The sequence below is a fragment of the Fukomys damarensis genome, unplaced genomic scaffold, assembly GCF_012274545.1.
Source record: "Fukomys damarensis isolate Sample0158 unplaced genomic scaffold, DMR_v1.0_HiC HiC_scaffold_39, whole genome shotgun sequence".
Lineage (NCBI taxonomy): Eukaryota > Metazoa > Chordata > Mammalia > Rodentia > Bathyergidae > Fukomys > Fukomys damarensis.
Genome location: NW_022900951.1, coordinates 75333209 through 75350573, shown reverse-complemented (window position 1 = coordinate 75350573; position 17365 = coordinate 75333209).

Genomic DNA, 17365 nt, shown 5'->3' with positions numbered 1-17365 from the left:
TAGTTATGTAATTTAATATAACATGATACTGTATCAATAGAGCCTCAGGAGGTGCAGGATGTTTTGGCAGCATCAGGGCTTTAGGAAGAACGATTTTAGAACACAGGAGATATCTACATTTGGTACAGCAGCCTGTTATGATGTGAGAATGCTGGTGCATCTGCTGGAGATGGGTTACAGGGTAGCAGCCATTCAGCAGCAAGGAGAATTGAGTAACATTTTTGGATTGGCTACTTAAGAACCTTCTGAAAAAATTGTGGGGTATATTTACAGTTTCAATGAACTGGCAAGAAATTTTGTGAACAATAATTGGTTAGGTTTTAAGGAAAAATCCTTGAACAACTGAGGCTGCAAACTCTGAATGGTGACTTCATGAGGATGTACTGTATAACTACGTATGTTCTGACACAGCACCACAAACTAGGTTTCTTAAAAAAAAAAAAAAAAAAAAAAAGCAAAACGTTATTCTCTTACAGTCCTAGAGGATAGAAGGCTGAATGTACTGTATCAGCAAGAAGGGCTTTTTGTCAGGACTTGGAGGAGAAACTTCTCCCATGCTTCTCTCCAAACTTCTTACGATGGCCAGCATTCTTTGCCATTCCATGACTTTTAGATACAGCATTTCATTCTAGTCTCTGACTCTTATCTTCACATGGTGTTCTCTTCTTTTTATAAAAATACCAGTCATACTAGCTTAACTACTTACATCCGTAATGAATTTATGTCCTGAATAAGGCCTGAGTGTGCAGAATTGAGGCTTCATTGTCTTATTTGTAGGGGAGGGTCACAATTGAATCCATTTTAGAACTCTAAGTGTTTTCTTCCTCTTATCCTGGGTGACAATTCTTGGTGTCTTCTATTATCTATGCATTTCTATATATTGTAGAAAGAAATCAGAGAAGAGAGGAAAGAAGGAGGGAATAATCTAAGTTGTCTGAGTGCACATTTTGTGTTTTGGTTAGTTTGACAATATTTCAACTAGAAATAGTTATTTGTGACTTCTAGAATTATTATCATGGATTATTCTGAAATAGATTTTTCTCGATCCAATAGCAGAAATCAGAAATGTGAGTTCTACCTTTCCAGTTTCTTAGTCCATGTTATAAAGTATGCCAACTTTCATTAAATTTTCTGTTGTGTTCAAATTCTTAGATTCACCTTTTAGCATTATTATTATTTTTGTTCTCTTCAAGTTATTGACTCAAACATGTACAATGTCTCTTTAAAATTACTTTTCCAAATATTATTACTTTCAGAGTATTATTCGTCTTCCTCCAAATTATGTATCCTACTTCCTTTTGACATATGCTCCTATATATCACATCTAAACAATAAATCTTGAATTTTGTCAGAGTGTGACCTGCTTAATTGATTTGTGCATTTGAAATGACATTCCTAATAGATACATTAGGTGAGCGTTAGAAAGAGTAAATGTTTGGTTTGTTGCTCACGGTTTTTCTAAGTACCAAAGAGTTAACATTGATTCCTATACACCAGTCTATTTCAAGTTGTTCTGGGTTATTTAATCCAATTTCAGTTTGACAGGAAGAAGGAAAGTCCTATTTAGCATACAAATATAAGGAAAAAAAACCTCTTCTCTAAGAATGAAACCACTATGGTGGTTACTTAATAAATATTAAGTAATAACAGCAGTACTCATGGGGAAAATAACACAAAATAGTCTCTTATTGTTGGACACAAAAAGCAATTACACATTTTAAGGCCAAATGACTGGGGAAAGCATGCTATATTTATAGATTGTTAAATAATCATTTATTGCAGTTACAGAAATTCCTTTTTTATGGTATAAGGAATATTGTATTTAGAAATTTGTATTTTTCTATTCCCAAAGTGAGTGCACTGTGCCAAGCCCACATTTCATTTCAAAGATTTCTGCTCACTAGTTTAGGTCTTTGAAAAATTTGCATAGTGTAACTGTCTTGGAGCTATTCTAATTCCCCTTTTTTCTTCCATTCTTCTTCCTTTCATGCTTTTCTACTCTTTTCTTTGCCCTCAAAAATTTCCCCCAGGTGATAATATGATAGTTTCTTTACAGTAAGCCAGTATTTCTCACTGACAGGTAATATGAATGTCACCTGGAATCTTGTTAGGGATGTAAATTATCAGGCCCCATAGCAGAACTACAATTCAGAAACTCTGGTGGTAGAGCATAATGAGCTATGTTTTAAAAAGCTTTACAGATGGTTCTGACAACACTAATACTATGTACCTTTGTACTTGTTCATAAATGACAAATAAGTTTGTACATGTTAGATACATAAGGAAAACTTGTATTTAAAAAAAGGAAATGAAAATGGAATTTCTAATTAAGGAATTTTAGTTAAGTAGACCGTAAAAATATAAAGTTAAAAAAATATCATTCTGATTCTCTTCTGTAGTTTTCTTCCTTTTTTGTGGGGTGGGGGGTACCAGGGATTGAACTCGGAACCTTCAGCTTGCAAGACAGGCAGCGGAACCACTTGTAATATTAAAGTGATTCTGCCTAATGCACACAACTGCCTCATGCATTAATTTACTCAGCAAGTCTTATGGCTTGGGTCTAGATGAGTCTCAAAGCCTCATGGTCATATGTGAGGCTTTTAAGAAGTGGTTGGATCTATATAGTGAGATGATGGGATTAAGTGTGTGATAGTGTATCAAACATGTGTTATTACTAATTTAGTTCACTGATTGGTTTGGCATAGTTCTGGGTATACATAGTGGGAAGCCCCACCCTAAGGATGTGTAGCCTGGATAGAATATAAAGGACAAAAAGAGGACTGCTGTCATTACTTGCTGCTGATTGCTACTTTGCTGCTTTGTTGCCTTCTTATGTTTTGCCTACCATTGTAGCAGATGTCTCTGCCCAGTGATAGCAGGCTATATGTAACAGAAGCTCCTTTCCTCTCCATAATTTGGCAGTGTTAAATTAGAGATACAACTGGATCTTTTGTGACTCAAATGGGCATGTCCAGGTAGAGTTTGGCAAGTATATTTCCTCTGCTAATAATGGCTACTACTAAGAACCAAGACATGCTCTGTGACATAGCAGGGCCCTGATGAGTTAACTGCCAGCCAAGGTCAGCTTGTCTCCAAATTATTATCCTCTGAATTATCCATTTGTTCTCTCCAGCAAGATATAGAAGTGCCTCCAGTTTACAGTCCTGACTGTGATACCCACTATAATCAGGTGTCCCAAGCACACCCTGCTCCTATGGTTCCCCCACTTACAATGAATAAGTATTGAATGTCTTTGGTGTCTTTTGTCTTTGCTGCCCAAAGCAGCTTAGATTAGCTTGAGACCCACCTTATCTTTAAGTCTCTATGATTGTGTCTTTTGTTCTCCTTTTTTCACTTAGCTCATACTGTGTCATGGGAGATTCAAACTCATGGACAGTCTTCCATACACCATGAACTGCTTCTCCTCTGCAGTGGCATCCTGCCTTGGAGACAGTTGACACTTGACTGAAACCTCTACAAACTGTGATCCTGAATAAACCTTTCCCCCTTTAAATTTGAGTGTTGGGTAGTTTGGTTTAGCAGTGAGAAGAGTAATGAAGACAGCGAGTTAGTCAGTTAGTCATCAAATATTTCTATACAGATTTAACTAGACATCATGCTAGGTGCTCAAGAAAAAAGGACCTGATTCTTGTCCTTCAGATACATTTCATTTAGTGGCAGAAATTTGGTATCAGCTAATTAAAATATAATGCTGCATTATAAGCACACTTAAGAGCTAGGCATATAAAATGAAAGAATCAGGATGGTATGCATTAAATGGCAATGTCTTTAGGACAAGCTATAGAGCCTATCTAGCTTGATGAATCACTCAATTCCAGGGTTCCTGGCTCGGTTTGCCAGGGGCCTTGGTTGTAATGGGACATGACTACCTGGTTATTCTGAAATTATCAAAATGTACATGAGATTTTATGATTTTCAAGCTGATTTTGATGAAGTAATCAGATTCTGTAAGATAACCTAAAAGAGCAAAGGCTCAAAATATTCAGTATTATATGAGCTCAAAGCAATGATTTGTCCTAAAAGTATTATTCATTTTACTTTGCTGCTGTGTTTATAATTTGCACATATCTAACTAGAGATGCAGTAATTTCCAAAAAAGAAGTCAATTTGAGTTTTTTGTCAATTTTTAAAAATATTTCACTGGTAAGAGTGAACTACTTTGGTCCATACATCTTTTTACTATTCACAGTAATAGTGAAATTAATCAGGAGTGTTTTCTATACTTAGTATGTCTGATTTGCTCTTGGCATTTTGATTCTATAACATATATATTCCAGAGAAAACATTAGCAAGAATAATAATTGTACTCTTATTCATGGGTTTTAAAAATAGGTTTTATAAAAAATTGGTTTAATATATAAAACAATACTTAAAATATTTTAAAGTATATTTCCTCTACTTTTATTGAGTTTATGGTGCCTGAAGCTATCACATTATAAGTATTAAATGTATCCTATATATTTTGTATCACTTTGAGTTATTTTAAATATAAATCTAATGTTTCTTTTTAATTATAGGACTATTCATTTCAATAGAGACAAGTGATATCTGAAAATATGTAATGACTTCAACCACATTGCGCTGATATTAAGAGGCAGGGGCTTTGCTACATGATTAGGTAATAAGGGTACCACTCATATGGATGGAATGATGGTCCTTAAAAATAGTCTTATGGTCCTTCTTTCCAACCTTCTAGAAATGTGAGGACACAAAATGTACCATCTATGATGAACAAGCCCCCATCAAACACTGAATCTGGCATAACCTCTATCTTGTACTTCTCAGCATCCAAAATTGTGAGAAATAAGTGTCTATTTTTTATAAATGATCCAGACTCAGACGGGTTATTATAGCATTGTATAAGAACTAAGGCTAATAGATATGTCAATTATAATTAATAATCATTCAATAAATATTTGAAGGCTCATTATATTTGCTTATCATAGTCTATATTAATTCCATGAATATAGGCACTGATTCTCTTTTGTTTACTACTGTAAAATAAATGACTGGATGAAAGCAAAAATTTTAGAATTGTGGTAATACAAGTGTCAAAATGTATAGTCTTATGAAATAGTGAAAACAGAGTTAATTTGTGGCAGAGTAGTAATTGGTATATATCATAAGGGCAAATATATATCATTTCTGTTTTATTTCTGAATACTGAAAGATAACTTCAGACTAAGGAATTAGAAAAAAATTACCAGAAAGTGACTCCATTTGTATGTGAAGAATTTGAATATGTGCAAGTAGTAAGCATAGGAATAAAAAAAGTTTGGGCAGAGAAATTAGCACAACAATGCAGAGAAAGTCATTACTGTGAGTTAGAAATAGCACTCACACTATGCTCAGGGGACCCTTCTTGGCAGAATCTACAGCTACCCAGAAAAGTGAGTGAATGAAAAACTCACATGGGGGAAGGCAATTTGAAGAAGAAGCCCACCAGATGTTATCTAGTATCATGGATATTTAAAGAAAAAATCAGCAAAGCCATTTAATCTCAGTGCTACTTACAGCTCACTTCTGGGGAATATATTATCTTTGGAAAGTACTGTATACCCAGAGGGAAGTGAGGCCAAGGAAGAGAGTTTATTTTAACAGTGTCAGCCAGGCAGTGGCCATCTGTATGCAGGCATACTCCAAACATCCTAGTACCCATTTGGTCTACCTGTCTTTACACTGGGAGACAGAGATCAGAAATCATGACATTAAAGGAGGCAGAAGCCTCAGATAAGGGCACAAAGACATCTTGGTCAGAAAACTAATTAGAAGGAAGTGATTGAAACAGGACCTGTTAGTCCTGTGAGTAGAAGTATGGGCTTGGGTCGGATAGAAGCACTGAAATAAGAAACAGCATTCAACTACTCTGACTGGTGTGATTCAGGGGTGGAGAAGAGAAAGCATAGTGCCACTGCTCTCATTAACACATTAAGTGATACCAATACCTGTGAGCATTGGGTACACTGCCAGACACTCTATCCTGAAAATGCCACAGAGCTTAGCACTGAACACGGATCCATCCACATTGCTCAGTAAAGACTGAAGAACCAGGAGCCTTGAGAGCTTCCTCCCATAGGTTCCATAGGCACTTAAACATTTCTAATGTCCATGCAGAAGTGCCTTTTCTAGATAAATTCAAGACACCATGAAATGAGAGGGACAAATGGAGAATATAAATTAAGTGTACATAGAGAGTTTGGAGTGGGCCAAGTGACAGAGAGGAGCAGTAGAGTTTGTGGGAATGCAAGGTGCACTCTGCAGGAGCATTATGGAGGTAGAAGACATAAATAACTGCAGGGATGTTCATGGAGAGAAGTGGGCAGGGATTGAAGAAGTCTTTCCCCAAATCATGGTACCATCACAAAAACAGAGCACATCAAAAAAATAACCTAACAATGCACCTCAAAATCCTAGGAAAACAACAGCAATCCAAATCCAAGGCTAGTACAAGGAAAGAAATTATAAAAATCAGACCAGAAATTAATAAAATTGAGACTAAAAAAAATATAAACAATTAATGAAGCAAATAGCTGGTTCGTTGAAAGAATAAGCAAAATAAGCAAACCCTAAAAAAATTACCAAAAAAGGAAATAAAAGAACCATATCAAAGCAAATAGAAATGAAAAAATCAAAAATCACAATGGATACAGCTAAAATATATATTATTATGAACTGTATTGAAAATTGGTACTCCAATGAGTGGGAGAATTACAAAGAAATAGAATGTTACCAAGCTTAACCAAGAAGATATAAAAATTTTAATAATGCAGTAACAGGCAATGAAATTGAGGGAGTAATAAGAAACCTAAGAAATAAGAAAAGTCCAAGCCCTGATGAATTCACCATAGAGTTCTACAAGAACTTCAAGGAAGATCTACTGCCAACACTCTCTAAACTCATTCATGAAATTTAAAGGGAAGAAGCACTGCTAAACTCATTACTGACAGCTAGCAATACATTGATTTTAAAACCAGACAAGGACTCAATTAAGAAAGACCACTACAGGTCAATCTATTTAATAAACATGTATGCAAAATTCTTCTATAAGATATTGGCAACAGACTGGAACACATTATTAAAATAATCATGCATCATGAACAAGAGGGTTTATCTCAGCAATGGAAGAATTATTCAATATATGTAAGGCAATATGCATAATAAAGCAAGCACAAAAAAATCACACAATCATCTCAATAGATGCAGAAAAAGCCCTGAGAAAATCCAACATTCATTCATGATACAAACCCCCAAAAAATAGATGTAGAGAAACCTTATATCAACACGAAAATCCACTTATGAATAACCTACAGTCAACATGTTAAATAGAAAAAACATATACATTTGGAACAAGAGAAAGATGCAAATTGTCATAACTATTACTCAACACAGTACTGAAAACTTAAGCCAGAAAAATCAGGCAAGAGAAAGAAATAAAAAGATACATATAAGAAAGAAAGAATTTAGGGCTTGGGATTTAGCTCAGTGGTTCTGCTGTCTGCCTCTGCCTGCCTCTGCCTGCCTCACAAGCACAAGGACCTGAGTTCAATCCCTGGTACCAAAATAAAAATACAAGAAAGAAAGAATTAAAACTATATTTTGTTTCAAATGACACAATCTTTTACATAGAAGTTCCCAAAACTTTCATTAAAATACTTCTAAAACTGACATTCAGCAAGGTCACACTTAAAATCAACATTTTCCTTCTTACCAATAATGGCCAAACAAGAAAGAAACTAAGAAAGCAAAATAATTCACAATAGCTTTAAGAAAATATAAATGTTTAATTATTAAACTAACAAAAAAGTGAAAACTTGATAATTAAAATTTTAGTACTGGAAAAAAGGAGATCAAAGAGGACATCAGAAAATAAAAAGACATCACCTGTTCTTAGAAACAGCACAACCCATATTTTCAAAATGGCCTTATCTCAAAAACTGATATATAGATTTAATGAAATCTCAATCAAAGTATCAATAGCATTTTCCAAGAACTAGAAAAAAAACATTTGCAAAATTCATATGGAAACAGAGAAGACCCAGAAGAGCAAAAACAATTCTGGGCAACAAGAGCAAATTAGGAGGCATCATAATCCTGGGTTTTAAGTAATATTACAAAGCTGTGATAAAAACATCATGACATTGGCACAAAATGTGACATATGAACCAGTGGAAGAAAACAGAGGATGCAGAAACAACCTCAGGCACATTCGGCTATCGAATATTTAAGAAAGAGGCCAAAAACATATACTAAAGGTGAGATAGTCTCTTTAACAAATGATGCTGGAAAACCTGGCTATACATTTGGATAAGAATGAATCTAGACCTGTACTGTGTAGAAGCTGTTTAATATTATTTGATCCCACTTGTTGAGTCTTGGTATTATTTGTTGTGTAATCAGGCATCTATAGGTAATGGATGCACCTTGAGATGATAATGTTAAATTTGAAAAAGACACACAAGTTTAAATATCACATGATTTTTCTTATATGAGATATCCAAAGTATAAATAAAGAACAAAATGGAACATAGATAATAGGAATATATTTGTCAAATGGGAAGGGGAACAAGAGATGGATCAAGGAGAGAGGGGGAGGTCAGAGCAGGAAGAGGGGTTTATAAAAGAGTTGAAGGAAAATGGGAATAGAGCTTTTGAAAATGCCAAGGGGAAGAAGATTTAAATACAACAGGGAGGGATGAAAAGGGAAGGAGTCAAAAGTAAGCATTAAGATATGTTATGTACATGTACAGATTTCCTCTGATAAATATGATCACTATGCACTGGAAACATGTACTAATAAAAAATTTAAAAACTACATGTTGAAACAGAAACATGAAATTTGATGGAACACATAATAGGTAGATGTTTTGAGGGCATAGGCATAAGCAAGAACCTTGTGAAAAAATATTATTTGCAGATAAAATGACATCAAGAATCAACAAATTGTATTATACCAAATAAAAAAAAACTTCAACACCTCAGAAGATACAATCAATAGAAAAAAATGGGAAGAAATTTTTATCAGATAGTTCTCAGAAAAAGGACTATTATCTAGAACACATAAATTTTTTAAATAGATACCCTAATTTTAAAATCCAATAAAAAATGAACAACTGTAATGAACAGACAGTTCTCAGAAATACAAATGCCAAATTAATACAAGAAAATATGTTCAATATATCTGGTCATTAGTGAAATGCAAATAAAAAATCATTAAAACTTCATCTTACTCCAGAAAAAAATGGCTATTGTCAATCAATTGAATAATAGCTAAAATAAAAAATTTAAATAACAACAAATGGAGAGTCCTGCCATACCATCTGAAAGGGAGCACAGATCACTGGGAGTACCTGTGTGGACAAGAGTGACACAGTTGCAGGTGTATCCCAGGCAGGGCCCCACCCTGAATCCAGAGGCACAGGCACACTTGCCCAAGCTACAGGTCCATTTAGAAAAGAGCTGCAGAGGTTCACAAGCTTCAACCAGAGAACCAACATACTATCAGCCACAGTCAATGGCCCATCTTGAAAAGAACTATACAGATGAACAAGCAACAGCCAGAGGCTCACCCCCATACCATTGATAAGTGCATGGAGAGCTTACTCAGAACTCATTGCAGAAAACAGGAACTGAGGTGCACAACCCCCAGCCAAAACCCACCCAGACAACAGTATATATAAAGGTGAGCAAGAAGCACACCTAGATAACAGTCCAAATGTGCACAGGCACCAGTCAGAAACCTACCCAGTCAACAGGTCAGCCCAGGGATCTAGAAGTTCACAATTCTACGCAGAGTAATTAATGTACTGGTGAGAAACAGAGTAAAGGCTTCTTGGTGGCTCGATGAAAATTGAAGACCAGTGGGTGAGCAAAAAGTTGCCTCAACAAAGCACAGAGGGCTGCATCTTTTGAAATGAGAAGACATGTAAACAAGTCTCAAATCCAGACAAAACTATCTTTGAAAATTCATGGAGAAATAAGATAATTTTATGACAAAGAGCACATCAGGAAATTTATGAATACCAAACCAGCACTTCAAAATATTTTTAACAGTATCCTAGGCAAAGACAATGAGGATCACAACCCTAGGAATTCCAGCAGAATGAATACATCTGGCAAGACAAGAAATTAAACACAAAGGGGGAAAATCCAACAAAAAGAAAAAGTCATTACAAGCATAAGTCAATATATATCAGTTATAATCATCAATGTTAATGGTCTCAATTCACCCATCAAAGGAAATAGACTGGCAGAATGGGACAAGAAGCAAGATGCAACAATATGCTGCATACAAGAAACACACAATTCATAAAGAAACTCAATGACTGAAAGTTAAAATATGGAAAACAATACTCCATATGACAGGAACCCTCAAACAATAATAAGAGTAGCTATACTTTTGGCAGATCAAGTGAATTTCAAACCAATATGGATTAAAGGAGAAAAAAGACACTACATCCTTGTAAAGAGTACAGTCCAAAAGGAAGAGATGACAAACATTAACATATTAACATATATGCACCAAACAATAGTGCACCCAAATATATTAAAGAAAAACTAACCAACATAACAAATCATATAAGAACTAATACAATAGTATTGGGAGACCTCAACAACCCACTGTCACAACTAGATAGAACAATGAGATAAAAAATGAAGTATGAAATAGTAAAACTCTATTAAATTCTTGAAGAAATGAACTTACCAGATGCTTACAGAGTGTTCCACCCCACAAATAGAGAATACACATTCTTTTCAGCTGCACATGGATTGTTCTCCAAAATAGACAACATACCCACTTGTAGAACATGTTTCAGTAAATGCAAAGAAATTAAACCATCTGCTGTACACTACCAGACCATAGTACAATGAAATGGGAGATCAATAGGAAAAGAAACTGTAAGAATTTCATAAACACATGGAAATTGAATAAGGCACTTCCGAATAACCAATGGGTCACAAAGGAAATTGAAGAACTCAGACAGTTCCTAAAATTAAATGACAATGACAACACAACATTTCGGATTCTATGGAACACAGTATATGCAGTCTTATGAGGGAAATTCATAGCAGTCGATTCACATACTAAGAAAACAGAGTGAGCTTAATTGCATAACCTGATGCTAAACTTCAAGATTCTAGCAAAAGTAGAGCAGGACAAACCCAGAGCTCATACAGAGGAGGAAATTATAAAGATCAGGGTGGAAATCAATGCAATGGAGATTGAAAGAACAATAAAAAAATCAATGAAGCCAAGAGCTGGTTCTTCAAAAGAAGAAACAAAATTGAAAAACCCTTATCCAACCTCATAAAAAATAAAGAAAGAAAAAGAAAATGCCCAAATCCATGCAATTAAGAATGAACAGGATGAAATTACAATGGACCAAAAAGAAATCCTGAAGACCGTTAATACCAATTTTGAGTATTTTTATGTGAATAAGATGAAAAACACAGAAGAAATGGACAGATTCCTAGATATGTACAAATTAGCAAAGTTGAATGAAGATAATCTAACAATTCGAAATGACCCGATTTCAATCAATGAAATTGAAAAAAATAATTAAAAATAACCAGCTAAGAAAAGCCCAGGTCCTGATGGCTTCATTGATGAATTCTACAAGACATTCAGGGAACTAATGCCACTCCTGTTTAAACTCTTCAATGAAACTGAAAGGAAAGCTATACCCAACCAAAAAAGAGAACTATAGGCCAATCCCACTAAGGAAAATAGATGCAAAATTCCTTAATAAGATACTGGCAAATAGAAGTAGAATGTCATCAAGATCATACACACTGACCAACTGGGATTTATGCCAGGGATGCAGGGATGGTTTAAAATATGCAATTCAATAAATGTAACATACTATATTAATAGAGCCAAGGGAAAAAACATATGATTATCTCAATAGATGCAGAAAAAGCATTCAACAAAATCCAACATGCATTCATGATAAAAACCATACAGAAAATTGGAATAAACTGTCTAACTCAATAAATAAATAAATAAATAAATGATAAAAGCCACCTATTGAAAACCAATGGCCAATTTCATACAAAGTCATCAAAAACTGAAATCCTTCACAATAAAATAAGAGACAAGAGAAGGATGTCCACTATCACTTCTGTTCAGTGTAGTTTTGTAAATATTACCCACATTAATTTAATAATAGAAATAAATAAAAAGAATAAGGATATAAAATGATGTCACATTGTCATTATTTGCAGATGACATGATTCTTTATGTAGAAGATGCCAAGAACTCCATCAAAAGTCTTCCAGACTTAATAGCCAAATTCAGGAAAGTGGCTGAATGAAAGATTAACACACACACACACACACACACACACACACACACACACACAAATCCCTTTCCTGTATGCAAACAGACTCACCGAGAGAGTAATGGGATAAACAATTCCATTTATAATAGCACACAGAAAATGATATACCAAGGAATTTACCTAATGAAACAAAACAAAGACCTCTACTCTGAAAGCAATAGCATTCTGAAGAAAATATCAAAGAGGATATCAGAACATGGAAAGATATCTCTTGCTCCTGGGTAGGAAAAATCAAAATGGTGAAAATGGCCATACTTTCAAAACTTTTATGTAGATTCAATGCAATCCCAATTGAAATACCAGCACTATACTTCACAAACCTTGAGAAAACAATGTAAAAATTCATTTGGAACAAGATACATAGAAGAACAAAAGCAAGTCTAGGCAATAAAGACAAGGGAGGGGAGTATCACTATCCCCAACCTGAAACTATATTGCAAAATGATTGTGATAAAGACATCTTGGTAATGGAAAAGAAATAGACCTGAGGACAAGTGGAACAGATTAGGACATGCAGAAACAACTCCAGACACACTCAACCACTTCATCTTCAACAAAGGATGAAAATATCCTCACTGGAGAAAAGATGGCCTATTCAATAAATGGTTCTGGAAAAACTGTGTTTCAACTAGCCAAAGATTAAAACTACACCTATATCTTTTACCATGCACTAAGCTAAAATCAAAATGGTTTAAAGATCTAAATATTAAAACAGAAAAACTAAACCTGATGGAAGAGAGGTTAGGTAAAACTCTTGAAGACACTGACATAGGAAAAGTTTTTATGAACAAAACCTCAGTTGTCTAGTCCATGAACTAATACAAACAATGAACAAGTGGGATGTTGTATTATTTAAAATCTTCTGCACAGCAAGGTAAACCACCAACAATGTGAAGAGGCAACCTACAATGTGGGAAATATTTTTCCAGTTGTTCCTCAGACAAAGGTTTACAATCTATAATATATAAAGAACTTAAAAAGAATCATACTTCCCACATTTAAAGATCCAATGTAAAAAATGGGCATCTGAAATGAACAGATATTTCTCAGACAGGGAAGTATGAATAGCAGTAAACTTATGAAAAAATGTTCCACATCACTGGTCATTTGAGAGACGCAAATGAAAACAACACTAGTTTCCACCTCACCCCATAAAGAACAGTTGCTACCATGAAATCCACCAGCAACAAATGCTGGTGGGGTTGTGGGCAAAGAGGAGCCCTGCCCCACTGCTGGTGGGAGTGTTGAGTGATGCAATCACTGTAGAAATTATCATGCAGATAGATACATCAAAGAACTAGGATTGGAGGTCCCATTTGATGGAGCTATCACTCTTCTGGGTGTATTCCCCAATGAATTAAAAGAACAATAGCATGTGCACCCATGATAATGGCAGCACCATTCGTGACAGCTAAAACTTGGAGGCAGCCCAACTGCCCATCACCTGGATATTGGATAAAGAAAATGTGTTATTTTTTATAAAATGGTGTAATAGCCATAAATATTGAGAAGCTACTGACATTTATAGCTAAATAGATGCACATTGAGATGATACTCTTAAGTGAAATAAATAGGACACATATGCTCAAATACCAGTTTCTCTAGTGTGAGAAACAAAGTGTAAAAAAGGACCAAAAGGTATAATATTTAATGTGAAATAGGAAAAAAAGGTGCAAAGGGGAAGGAGAAGTGGGAGGGGAAGGGAAAAGAAAGAAGGGAATGAAATTAATATAAGAAAAAGAAACAAAATGGAAACAAAGTATGTGTACATAAGGAGGGGTGGAGAGGTTTAAGGGAGGGTAGGGGAAGGAGAAAAATAAGAACTAGAATGGATTATGTATGTGAAATTTTCCAATGATCAATATCATTATATTGTATACCTTAAATGTACCAATAAAACTAATTTTTAAAATCACAATAAATGTTTGTGGAGCTGTGGGAAGAAAAGGAGTCTACAAATTTGTTGGTACAAAAGGCAACTGGTACACTCACTATGAAATCAGTGCAGGTGGTATTCATACCCAATGGGGTTCTACTCTGCCTTAAGAAGGATACATTTTAGTAATTTGAAGAAAAATGAATGCACTTTAAGAAAACAATGTTAAGTGAAATAAATCAAACACACACGATTAAATATCACACAGTTTTGTGGCTGGGTAATTAGCTCAGTGGTTCTGCCACCTGACTTGCAAGCACAATGTCCCAAATTCAATCCCCAGTACAAAAAAAAATCACACAGTCTTGCTTATGTGAGAAATCCAAAGAACAAATAATTCAAAATTCAAACTTATACCTGAAATAGTAGAACTGAACCAAGCTTTTGAACAAATGGACTTTACAGATGTCTACAGAGTGTTCCACATCACAAAATCAGAATATGCAATATTTTCCTTTGCACAAGGGTCAGTTTCAAAAATAGATCACAAACTAGCTCATAAAACAAGTTTAAGTAAATGCAAAGGAATTGATGTAATCCCACGTATATTACCAGTGCAATTAAACTGGAGATCAGTAGCACAAGAAACCATAAGGACATCACAAACACATGGAAATTGAATAACACTCTCATGAACAACCAATGGGTCACAAAGGAAATAAAAGAACAAATTAGATAGTTTTTACAAGTAAATGATATTTCCAATATAATATGCAGTATTCTATGGTAATCAATGAAAGCAGTTCTATGAGGGAAATGAATGCCCAAACTAGGAAAACAGAGTGAGCTCAAATGAACAACCTAAAGCTCAATTTTAAGCTCACAGAAAAAGAAGAGCAAGAAAAACTCAAAACTCATACAAAGGAGGAAATTATAAAGATCAGAGCAGAAATCAATGAAATGGATACTAAGAGAATGTTACAAAAATATCAAAGAATTCAAGAATTATTTTTTCTAAAAAAATAAAATTGATAAAACCTTAGCTAACCTTATCAAAAAACAGAAAGAAAAGGCTCAAATCCATGCAAATTGGAATGAAAAATTTGAAGTCACAACAGATCCAGAAAAATCCAGGTGATCATCAATACCTACTTTGATAACCTGTACTCTAATAAAATGGAAAACAGAAGATCTGGACAGATTTCTAGATATATATGAATTCCCAAAGTTGAATGAAGAAAATAAAAAAATATTCTAAATAGATAAATTAAAATCAGATAAATTGAAAACATAATTGAAAATGTATCAACAAAGAAAAACCCACATCCTGATGTATGCAATGCTGAATTCTACAAAACATTTAGAGAAGAACTATTGTCACTACTGTTTAAAATTATCAGTGAAAATGAAAGGGAAGCAATACTTCCAAATTTATTCCTGCAAGCAAGTGTTACTTTGACTCCAAAACCAGGTAAAGACTCAACCAAAAAAAGAGAACTACAGGCCAATCTCCCTAATGAACACAGATGAAAAAATTCTCAACAAGATACTTGCACACTCTATACAGAGAGACATCAAGAAGATCATACATCCTGACCAAGTCAGATTTATCCCAGGTATGCAAGGATAGTTCAACATATGTAAATCAATAAATCACTAAACTAATAGTCAAGGACAAAAACCGTATGACAATCTCAATGGATGCAGAAAAGGCATTCCACACAAATTCTTCACCTATTCATGATAGAAACTCTAGAAAATTGGAATAGATGGTCTCTATCTCAACTTAATAATGGCTATCTATGAAAACCAACAATCTATCATAGGAAATGGTAAAAAATTGAAATCCTACATGCTAAAATCAGGAGCAAGACGTGGATGTCCACTATCACTTTAATGTAGTTCTGGAAACATTAGCCAACACAATTAGACATGAGAAAGAAATAATAGAAATAAAGATAGGAAAAGAAGAAGTTAAACTGTCATTATTTGTTGAAGATATGATACTCTACATAGACGACCCAGAAAACTCTGCCAAAAGACTTCTATACTTAATTGGCAGATGCAAAAGAGTAGCTGGATACAAGGTAAACACTAAAAGTCAATAGGCCTCATGTACACAAATAATAGACTCACTGTAAGAAAAATCAGGGAACCAATTTCTCTCACAATAGCACCAAAAAAATGAAATATATAGGAATCAACCTAACAAAGGAAGCAATAGATATCTTCACTGAAATCCACAGCACTCTGAATAAAGAGATCAAAGGAAAAATCAGAAAATGTAAAGACATCCCTTGCTCCTAGGTAGAAAGAACAATAATGAAAATGGCCATACTTCCAAAACTGCTTAATAGATCCAATGCAATTCTGATTGAAATTCCAACAGCATATTTTAAAGAAGTAGAGAAAACAATCCAAAATTTCATTTAGAACAAAAAGAGACCTAGAATAGCAAAAGCTATGCTAGGCAACCATGACATTACAGGGTATATCACAATTCCCAAATTGAAACTAAAGTACAAAACCACGGTGACAAAACAGCATGGTACTGGCAAAGAAACAGGATTCGGATGAGCTTAGAGCACACACTCCAGACATAATCAGGTAGCTCATCTTTGACAAAGAGCAAGCCATCCTCAGTGAAGGATAGATAGCCTCCTCTATAAACTGTGTTGAAAAAATTTATTTAAACCTCCCAAAGATTAAAACTAGACCCCTAACTTTCATCATGCACTAAACTAAAATCAAAGTGGTTTAAAGAGCTAAATATTAAATCAGAATCACTGCACATGCTGTAAGATTAGTTAGGTAGAACTCTTGAAGACATTGGCATAGGAAAAGAGTTTTTTTAACAAATCAGTAGCATGAGAAATAGCACAGGGAATCAACAGTTGTGATCTCTTCTTATTTAACAGCTTCTTCACTAAAAGAGAAACCAACAGAGCTAAGAGACAACTTACAATGTGGGAAAAAAATTTACCCATGGTTCCTCAAAGTTCTACTATCTAGAGTATTTAACAAACTCAAAAAAATCAGACGCCCACAATATAAAAACAAGATTAAAAAATGGGCATCTGAAATGAACAGACATTTCTCAGACAATCAAGTAAAAGCAGCAAATAAACAT